Source organism: Lolium rigidum, chromosome 6 (genome assembly GCF_022539505.1).
Source record: "Lolium rigidum isolate FL_2022 chromosome 6, APGP_CSIRO_Lrig_0.1, whole genome shotgun sequence".
In the NCBI taxonomy this organism is placed as follows: Eukaryota; Viridiplantae; Streptophyta; class Magnoliopsida; order Poales; family Poaceae; genus Lolium; species Lolium rigidum.
In genome coordinates this window covers 222,844,642-222,856,210 of record NC_061513.1, presented here as the reverse complement: position 1 = coordinate 222,856,210, position 11,569 = coordinate 222,844,642, and the positions used below count along the sequence as shown (strand labels likewise).

At 39.3% G+C, this 11,569-nt stretch overlaps 1 pseudogene; it reads right to left on the bottom strand.

Annotated features, from left to right (window-relative positions):
• Window positions 1-46: 46 nt before the first annotated feature.
• On the bottom strand, window positions 47-5,150 carry LOC124661998 (annotated as a pseudogene).
• Window positions 5,151-11,569: the final 6,419 nt, after the last annotated feature.

The following is an 11,569-nucleotide window of genomic DNA, read 5'->3' as shown; positions in this document are numbered from 1 at the left end:
GTCATTTTATGTAATAAAAGAAAGATTTATTTATTCTGATGACACATTGCAAAATGTTTCCCGGTAGATGTATTTTGTTTGATCTCACAGATGGTGTCAATAGTCAGTTTTACAATATGACTGCTTTTCTAAGGTATAATCCCGGTTTGACAACAAGATTAAATCTACGCAAACTAGCAAATAAAACAAACAAAACACTTGATGCTGATAGAGGTGCTAACATTTACATAAGGGAGCCCTCACCACAGGTATTGCCAAGTTTCCATCTATCTTATTTGTTTACCCAAGCCCAACACCTCACTTCCGATATATACCACTTCACTCACTTTTTGCTTGCTCAGCATTCTCATTGTTAGTTGCCAATGCCGTAGATCCTTGCTGCACCATTTGCAATTGGATTTGCAACATCTGAAAGGAATCAACTTATGAATTATGTTGGCATTGGCCAGGGCTCATTACTTGACATTTAAGCAAACATAAATATTTTGAGTAACGTTTTAGATTAGTCTGGCAGCTATGACAAAGAATATTCGTCTGAAGCTGATAAACTATGACTGTCTACAGCAACTCTATGGCCATAAGAAATGCACTGAAAACTGTTCATTGAGAATCAAGGGCATCTCAAGATAGTAATAATGAACCTGAATAACATAATACAGAAAGAATTGAACATTTTATCATTCCTACAGATAAACATGGCATGAAAACAATTACAGCTAGTCTGCTACGAGTCACCAACTTAGGGATAGTGATCAATAATTGACATGAACATGGATAGATTAGTGTAAATCATTTCGGTTTTGCTATGTCTCAGTCAACTGAGATTTTCTTAAGTCTAAGTCACTTACAAAAATGTGCTTTGAGTTGCACTTTTCTGTTAAAAAAGTGCAATTGCACTTTTCTACCAGAAATGTGCAACTGAACCGAGTTGCACTTTTCTTTGAACTGCAGTTGCACTTTTCTGAGGTGACTGAGACTTAAGAAAATCTCAGTCAACTGAGACATAGGCACACCCAAATCATTTATTAAGTGCAACCGTAGAGATTACTTTTTGAAATATCATCACATCATAAATAGTCCAAAAAAACAAGTGAAGGAACTGCTTAACTAATAATCCAATGTACCTTCATGTCAAATAAATAATTTAACTTCATTTGGAATTGAACTCTTGAAAAAAGGGAAAAAAAACTATAAGAGCATAAAAACTTTCTCCTTTAGAGTTCAAACTGGAAATCTGACACAGAAGCCTATATTACTACATTTTCAGAAAGTCTGGAAAATTTCACAATGATTTGGTGCTTAAATAAAAGATGTTTGAATATCTGCATTAATATACTCGATTGCAAATGTTTGCTGCAAATAATGCACGGTGCCCAGTGACATCCAGTGCAACGTACCAATCTTTGTGTGGAATCATGCAAACTCGTATAGGACATTTGATGCTAATAGAATGGTGACAGCGCTCACTAACAATTTACAAACATGTGCATGCCATTGAGAAATATGTCTATCTAGCTCAGACCATTTTCATATGGCACACTTGCTAGGCTCATCACAGATACCATAGTAAGATTAGATCAAGTTGTGTTAGGAGAAAGATGATTATTACCTCTATCTGACTCCTTATAGCGTTTTGGTAGGCCATTTGCAGTGATTTTTCAAGGTCTCTGTTGCTTGCTGTTGAGATAACAGGGCCATGTGAAATAAAAGGTTGAGATGCCGAGGGATCAGGGGTGTTCTGCTGGTCTTCCTGTGATTGATTGGAAGTACTTGCTTCTCCTGATTGTGAAGTACTTGGTGTAGCATGTAGAGGTCCTGAATACCTGATGATTGAATAAAAAGGTACTTCACATTATAGTATCAGAATGTATGGCACTAGATACCGTTATTTCATAGTCCATCTGTAAAATAATGTAAACAGTCAAACAAATGGACTAACCCAATCTCCAGTACCCAAGATCTAACAAAAAATGGCTAACCACCTAGTCCTGGCAGAGTTATAATAAATTAACCTTACATAAACAAATTGCATACCGGCTCTGAAAAAGGAAAATTAAGTTTATCTTGAAAACAATAACCACAAGTCATATTGGACAAATGGAGCATAAAGAGCAATTTTGGTTTTCGTCCAAGTGTTGTATTCCGTTCATCTTGTTCCTTTCATATTCACTATTTGGGCCAAGATGTCAAATAAAGATGAAAAAACCTAGACGGATGGAAGGCTTAGTATGAAAACTAAAATTATCCCATAGCATATGGTTAGTAAGGAAAATTAACAAGTTGTACAATTTTTATCCAGCAAACTCAACCACCATGCACAGGAAAAGCTAAACAAGATCTCAAAAAAAGGAAAAGCTAAACAAACTGGCAAAGCTCATAAATATATTATCGGCTAACAATGTGGTAGCTTTGCAAATGAGATGCATATAAAAATTCCAAAAGTTGCACAACTGATGATCCGCAAAATAATATCAGAGTTAGAATTTTGTACTATTACAGAGGGGTAGCAAGGATGGTGAAAAAATATACCTATTCAATGTGTTCGTTGGAGGGTAAGCAAAAGATCTTCCATATAAAGAAGCAGCTGAAGCAGCAGCCTCAAGTTTTGCTTGGCGCCTGTTCACATTCTCACTTGGTGGTCCACCTGAACCTGGAGCGCCAGTGCCTGCAGCTGTTTAGACCAACAATGAATTAGGGATCACATATGAAACTGCTTGCCTAATGTAGCACTAAATGATACAAATGGTTAAGTACAAAAATGCAAAGCAAAAAATCAGAACAACAGAGAAAGCTCACCAAACTGAACTCCCGGTTGAGCTCCATGTTGTCGAGTTGATGCAGCACGTCCATTGTCCGGGGGATAATGGGGGCTCTACATGTGGGGCAAGTATGTTGGCGCTCTAACCATGACCTCAAACAATGCACATGGAACAAGTGCCCACAAAGCAGCTTCTTTGCTGTAGTCATCTCTTCACGGCAAATTATACATGTAGCGTCACTCCTGAATACACAAAGATATCTAATCACAAACAAGATCCATCGTTGAATAAACAGAAACAGTACCAATGAAATTAAATAACTCACGCGTCGAGCTCATCAGCTGTAGCATCTGGAAAGCGTTCATTCATATTGGAAGTTATCTTTCTGTAGCGTACATAATCTGAAACACGAATTCTGAAGTTGCGGAAGGTCTCGTACAGCTCACGGATCAAGTGAAGTGGCACACCATAGTTCCTGAACGGTATAACAGATCAGCCACTGAACTGCAGACTATATTATTAGTTTATTACTCATAAGGGGAAATATCATCTTCAGAGAACTTACAGGAATATAGCTATGAAGAAGAGCATATATAAAGACAAGTGCACAAGGTCACTAATAAGCTCCAAATAAAAGGTATACACTGCCTTTTTCTCCCATTGACCTTCCATTAGCATGTCACTGACATAGAATACATACTTCACGAATGTCGATACTGTCGATGTTGCTAGTATCATATACCTGAAAAACATGATTTGCACATATCTGAGCTACTATGAATTTCAGCATCTCGAAACAACAATTACAAAGTTATCTGCAGGCATGCTTGAAAAGAAATAACCAATAAGGAAATATTACATATGGTAAGTCTTACTGCAGTTTAAACAATTCAGACCTAATGTTTTGCACCACTTCCACTTTAAGTATTGCTTACTTTAACAGATAATTTAGCAAGTTCCTGGACTCATATCCTCAAATGTTACAACCATAAAGTAAATGAATGGGGTTTGGGATTGAGGTGGTAAGCATACTAGAACAAGCTATCCATGTCTTGGTGGAAGGATCAAGTGAAATGATTAACTGACCACTCAGGTACAAACCTAGGTATGCAAAATAAAACTCAAAGAAAAACGACAACTTGATTCAGTGAAGTTTTTCATAGTAGCAAATGCCACTTTTTTTATGGGACCACCGGAGACCTAATCCTACTGAGCAAACTACAATTAAGGCATGAATTGGCCAAGATGTTAAAAGCAACATTGGCGCGTCCACGCAAGAGATAAACATGCCAAGCTTAAAATGGAACATCTAAACTGTTTGCCCAGGATTCTAGAATGGACTTCAAAAGGGAGTGGAACAGCGCCACCTCCACGTGGGGAGGTCATAAAGATACGATGTGGGAAATTGACTGGGTATCTAGTAACCTAACGTGCTACCAGTGCATCCTCAAGCATATATATACCTAGAAATATCAGTACAATATCCACGCTTTTTTATATAACTAGAAATATCAGTACAACTACATCCGCACTTTTTTGTCGGTTAGTAAAATAACGTCTACATTTCCGTTTCAAATAATGATGCATAAATGTCTATTTCCATGGAGCGGGACCTTTTCATCTCATAGAACAATGCATAATTTAACACAAACTTCCACCCTTCGAACTAATAGGTATATATCTAACTGAGAATATTTTCCATGTTTCTAAGATCAAAGGATTGATGTTCGAATTGAACTAGATATGGTGGGTGCTGTTCGAAAAGTTTGGAATAAAAAAGGATTTGAGAGAGCTTACTCGAAGGAAAAGAAGATTGCAACAGACGCCTCTCGCTTCTTTATGAGTGACATCAAGGAGCTGGAGAGGAAGATGCAGTCGACGGCAAGCAGGAAGACCATGAATGACACGATCCTTATGTGCGAGAGCATGGGCACGGAGGGCGTGGTCTCAATGTAGTCGACCCTCTTCTGCGCGAGCCAATGCAGCGCCTTGACGAGGAGCAGGGCGGCGACCATGGCTAGGAAGGAGACGGAGAAGTCCTGGCGGAAGATGGTGACCGCGAAGAGGATCTCGACGACCTCCCGCCAGGACTGCTCGTTGAGGCGCTCGACCTCGGCCTCGCGGAGCGTGCCGAGGAAGATGCGCTTGACGATCTGCCAGGCGACGCACATGGCGACGAGGCCCGTGTTGAGGAGCAGCACGAAGCAGATCTTGGAGGAGGAGAGGTAGACCATCGCCGGGTAGAACTGCTCCCTGCTGCTGAACGCGTAGTACACCGCCGACGTGGTCGCCAGCAGGCTGAACGCCGCGTACGTCTGTAGCCGTATCATCTTCCCCGCCGCCCGCGGCGATTCACCGCCACCAACAGGGACGGATCTGGATGGCGCGGCCAAAATTAGTGGAGTTAACTTCGGGTTTAAGCAATCACCATTGGATGACTCGAAGAGCTCGTACCTCAACAACCAATGTCCGAAATTACGGACGGGGCGGAGAGACCAAGGAGGCGGTGAGGTTGAACGGAGGCGGCGATGGCGGCGACGCGCGTGAGAGGCGGAGGGGGTGACAAGTCGGCGGTGGCGCTAAGCTATGGCAGCCCTAGGGCACCGCGGTGGTAGACTGGGTCGGATTGGACATTGGGTAGGTCGATGGGTCAGGACTCTGGACTCAGGAGAGGAAGAGGAGGCTGTGGAGAAGAAGGGCATTCCGACCAGGGACTGAGATTAAAAATTTGCTTTCCTCTGATTAATATTAATTGACTTCAGTATAGATGTATCTAGAACTAAAATATATTTAAAAAAATGTCTAGATATATTAATATTAGAGTTAATTAATATGAATCGAAGGAAGTATAAAAATGTTAGGAACTCTAGAAATTGTTGTATAGAGGGGGCCTCTAGAAAGTTAATTTCAGTAGACATTGCTTCAGAATTTTATGCAAAATTATTTTAGAATTTTACGTGAAATTGCATATAAAATTCAAACAATAATCCTTTAAAAGTTTTATTTTATTTTCCTCCTTCGATTTATATTAATTGATTCAACTTTATCTAGCTACATGTGTATCTAGTTAACAAAAACATCTACATACATCTATAGATAAAGTCAAGTTAATTAATTTAATCGTGGTACGACCGGGGTATTCGGTTGTTATTTGGTTGACTTCCAAGAAATTGACTAGCACAGCCCAACCTATATGTTGCGGCGTAATTTTTAGCCAATTATTGACAAGCGGTTGATAGACGAACAATTCGATGAGTTTTTTTTTTGTTGTGCTAGGCATTTATTAAGATAATGGTTAAGCTTTCTGCACTAGCCAATACAAAAAATCTATACTAACTAAAAAATACTAGGCAATCTCTATATACACTTTAACATCTTATCTCACATACAACGAGAAGACAAATCCACGTGCAAACATAAGGTAAACTTAAGAGGCCTTCTACATGAAGGGAGGGGACTAAAAAATTTAGCATAAATTGCACCACACATGACTCAAACTCGAGACATTGACTTGGATATCATATTAATCTACACGCACTAGCCAACAAAACTAAAAGTTTAAAAAAAGTGTTAGCCAATTCGCATATACACTTCAACAATAGTTGGTACGAGCTTGATTTAGGGGTAGTATGATTTTAGAAGAATGTTCCTTTGTTGGTGCATCAATTATATTTAATTTCATTATTAAGCATATATCCTAGTATTTCATTTTCCCTTCCCTTGTTCCATCTAGTCTCATATGGACAGTGATGATTGCAAGTGCACATGTTTATTGTAGCTAGTTTCAAAAGTAAGAGTATCAAACCAGGAGAGCTATTTAGTTAAGGTCTTTATGTCCCTCATCACTATCTATTAAATGATACTTCTAAGCTACCCTTGATTTCAAGTAAGAGTGTTCTAAAGAGAGTTGTTTTGTGTGTAAACTAATACTGAAAAGTAAAGTAAAGAGAAAGACAATCACGATGTAAATAGTAATGAAACTTCAGTAAGGCGAAATCTTCTTGGGGAATGTATTAATTATATCAGGATATATCTATGTCCGTCTTCATAACATGTGTGGGGAGAGCTCCATAAAAATATCATCACATACAAGCCATATGGTATTTCATCCAAAAATAACCACTTCAATGATCGTAAGCAAGCCACTCCGATCCCTCAGTTAAGGATTTCCCCATGGATATTGATATAATGTCTCTTTACCCCCTTGGCCATATGAATAGCACACCGGGACGTTATATCACTCAGCATCATACATACTACCATATTTCCAAAGATAATTCTCTCTCTAGTTCCAAAGGCAAATATTACATGGTCGACTTCATATAATATCTATAGAGAAAACTAACACATAATCATGAACCAAAGTTATGACCCTAAACCCAAGAGAAAGGTAAACTACTCACTCATTGAAGCATCCAACAACAACATCATTGGCATATGAAATGAATACGGTTATATGGATGAATACAAATGCAAATCCATAATAACAATTGGAATTACAACAAGATGGGAGCAAACGAGATGGGAATGGTGATGTTGATGAAGATGCATCAGTTGATGATGATGGAGATGATGCCTTGGTCTCCAAAGATCCATGTAGCAGCGAGGATGATGCCCTTATGCAAGTTCCCCTTCTAGATCTCTTCCGGAGGTGAGGTTTCTTCGAGTTGTGGTGTCTTTGAATGTCGGATCTTAGATTTGTCTTCCGTGGTAAAACTATTTGACGAGGCGGAGGTGATGGCACATGGTACGGGTGGGCCCTGCCCGTACCGATGGTCGTTAAACCTTATAGAGTTGCCTCTCGCTTTGCCTCTTCACCTAGGTGTGTGAAAAATCATTTAGACATTTTTTTATCCCTTGTAATATCATATTTATGTCCAATATGATAGCTTCAAATGTTATGTTCATCAATACCTTCATAATTTGGGATCCTGTCGAAACAAGCATAAAAGGTGCGCGCGAGCATGATAATCCCCGAGTGCAGGGAATCACTGCAGCACAATTCGATAAGTATTTGAGTGTCGAACCCACATGGATCTATTGATATAGAGTTATATAATGAAAGGTATGTGTTTGAATATTTATATAGAGTTTTCTTAGCATTCATATGGGAATCATTGATACGTCCATTTTGCATCACTATTTTGTATCATAATTTGTTGTTATTCATTGATACATTTCATATTTGGAGATGATACTTATGTTATTTCATCTACTTTGCATGTTTCATGACTATTGGAGGATCGCGTACCGGAGTCAGGATTCTGCTGGAAAAAGCACCGTCAGAATGCGATATTTCGGAAGATCAACAGTTGACGGAAATTATATGAAAAATCCTATTTTTCCAGAAGACGAAGGGAGCCAGAAGGGGGAGCCGAGGGGACCCGAGGTGGGCCCACCTCATAGGCCGGTGCGGCCCCGGGCCGCCCTGTGAGGAGGGGGCCCAGAGCCCCCTCTTGCCTCCTTTTCTTCGCGTACGTCTTCGTCCCGAAAACCTAAGCCCCAGAGGATAGTCGCGAAGAGTCACAGCCGCCTCTGCGGGACGGAGAACACCAGAGAGAAAAGAGCTCTCCAGCAGGCTGAAATCTGCCGGGGAAATTCCCTCCGGAGGGGGAAATCGACGCCATCGTCACCGTCATCGAGCTGGACATCATCTCCATCATCATCATCATCATCATCATCATCATCATCACCGCCATCTCCACCGCTGCACCTCGTCACCGCTGTAACAATTTGGGTTTGATCTTGATTGTTTGATAGGGGAAACTCTCCCGGTGTTGATTTCTACTTGTTATTGATGCTACTGAGTGAAACTATTGAACCAAGGTTTATGTTCAGATTGTTATTCATCATCATATCACCTCTGATCATGTTCCATGTGATGTCTCGTGAGTAGTTCGTTTAGTTCTTGAGGACATGGGTGAAGTCTAAATGTTAGTAGTGGATTATGTTGGTTAATATTCAATGTTGTGATATTTAAGTTGTGGTGTTATTCTTCTAGTGGTGTCGTGTGAACGTCGACTACATGCCACTTCACCATTTATGGGCCTAGGGGAATGCATCTTGCATTCGTTTGCCAATTGCGGGGTTGCCGGAGTGACAGAAACCTAAACCCCCGTTGGTATATCGGTGCAGGAGGGATAGCAGGATCTCAGAGTTTAAGGCTGTGGTTAGATTTATCTTAATTACTTTCTTGTAGTTGCAGATGCTTGCAAGGGGTATAATCACAAGTATGTCTTAGTTCTAGGAAGGGCGGTACATTAGCATAGGTTCACCCACACAACACTTATCAAAACAATGAAGATTAATCAGCTATATGAAGCGAAAGCACTAGACTAAATTCCTGTGTGTCCTCAAGAACGTTTGGTCATTATAAGTAAACAAACCGGCTTGTCCTTTGTGCTAAAAAGGATTGGGCCACTCGCTGCAATTATTTCTCTCGCACTTTATTTACTTGTACTTTATTCATCTGCTACATCAAAACCCCCTGAATACTTGTCTGTGAGCATTTACAGTGAATCCTTCATCGAAACTGCTTGTCAACACCTTATGCTCCTCGTTGGGATGGACATTCTTACTTATCAAAGATACTACGATACACCCCCTATACTTGTGGGTCATCAAGACTATTTTCTGGCGCCGTTGCCGGGGAGTGAAGCGCTATTGGTAAGTGGAATTGGTAAGGGAAACTTTTACTGTACGTGCTGTTTTTTTTTATTTCTTCATGCTGCTATAAATCATTATGGAGAGGTCTTCTCTTGAATTCCTCTTTGGGAAATCTACTACTACTGCAAAGGTAGTGGATGAGGCGCCAGGTGAGAAAGAGGTTCCATACAAAATACCTATGAAAATTATTGAACGTGTTGTGGATAACCGCTATGAAGGGGATGGAACTGTACATCCTGATGATCATTTACTGTTTTTACATGAATTATGCGGGTTATTCAAATGTGCAGGTATTGCTATGGATGAAGTTAGGAAGAAACTATTCTCTATATCGCTGTGCGGTAAAGCAGCGCAACTGGTATAAATTGTCTGAAGAATAGGGATTCTCTTGATTGGGAGGACATTGTGCCTTTATTTTATTCCAAATTATATCCTCCAAGTGAAATTCACAAAGATCGGAACCGCATATATAATTTCTGGCCTCATGATGGAGAAAGTATTGCCCAAGCTTGGGGAGATTGAAGTCTTTAATGCTCAAATGCCCCATTCATGAGCTTCCTAGTAATATTATTATTGATAATTTCTATGCAAGATTGTCTTTTCAAGATAAGACTTTGTCTGGATACTTCTTGTTCTGGATCATTTACACGCAACAAAGAAGAGTTTAAAAGGGACCTTCTTGATCGGATCCAGGAAAATACTGAAGGATGGGAGAACGACAAAGATAGAGAGTCAGGTATAAACTATGATTATAAATGCATTGAAGTTTTTATGGATACTGATAAATTTCGTAATATGAGTGCTACTTATGGTCTTGATTCTCAAGTCGTTGCAAATTTTTATAAAGCTTTTGCCTCTCACTTTAAATTGCCTAGGAAGAATTTTGATAAGTATCATGAACCTTATAAAGATAAAATTGATTCATCTATAAATAAATGTGCTATAATTGAAACTGTTGATCATATTCTTCCTGAAGCCTATATTGAGAAAACTCCTTTCCCTGCTAAAATGAAGGAGTACTCTGTTATATCTAGTGCGGTTAATAAAAGTGTAAAGAAACCTGTAGAACCTGAAGAACAAATTAAGGTTGAACTTGTTGTTGCAATAGTTAAAGATCTTGTGACTGAAAATGTAGAAGATGGTCATATTATTTTCTGTGAAGATGCTTCTAATATTGTTTTGCATCCTAATAAGTCTAGGAAAGCCGGTGTTCCTATGCTCTCGTTGGAATTGGTGATCATTGTTATTATGGTTTATGTGACATTGGTGCAAGTATTAGCGCCATTCCTTATGAGCTTTATACGGAGATCATGCATGAAATTGGTTCTTGTGAACTTGAAGATATTGATGTGGTTATTCGGCTAGCTAATAGAGAAACTATCTCTCCTATTGGTATTGTTCGAGATGTGGAAGTTCTATGTGGTAAGATTAAATATCCTGCCGACTTTCTGGTACTTGGTTCTGCTGCTAGTAAGTATTGTCCTATTATTTTTGGTAGACCATTCCTAAATACTTGTGGAGCTGTTATAGATTGCAAGAAGGAAAAGATTGTGACTAAATTTGCTGGTGAATCTTATGAGTTTAATTTCTCTAAATTTGCCAAAACTCCTTATAAAGCTGATTTGCCTAATAATGATTTTAGAGTTGAACGGTGTGCGTCTATTGCTCTTGCTCCTAATAATCCTTTGCAGCAACATTTGGAGAATAGTGAGAGTGAAGTCTTTAGGGAAGAAAGAAATGAGCTTGATGAAATTTTCCTTCATCAACCTATTCTTAAACACGACTTGCCGGTTGAAGATCTAGGTACAACACCACCACCAAAGGAAGATCCTGTTTTTGATTTAAAACCATTGCCTGATAATCTTAAGTATGCTCATATTGATGATAAGAAAATATATCCTGTTATTATTAGTTCTAAGCTTTCGGATATTGAGGAAGAAAGGTTATTGGAAATATTGAAGAAACACCGAGGAGCTATTGGCTATACTCTTGATGACTTGAAGGGGATTTCTCCCTCTATTTGCCAACATGCTATCAATATGGAAGATGATGCAAAGCCTGTTGTTGAACATCAACGTCGTCTAATTCCGAAGATGAAGGATGTGGTAAGGAATGAGGTATTAAAACTTCTTGAAGCTGGTATT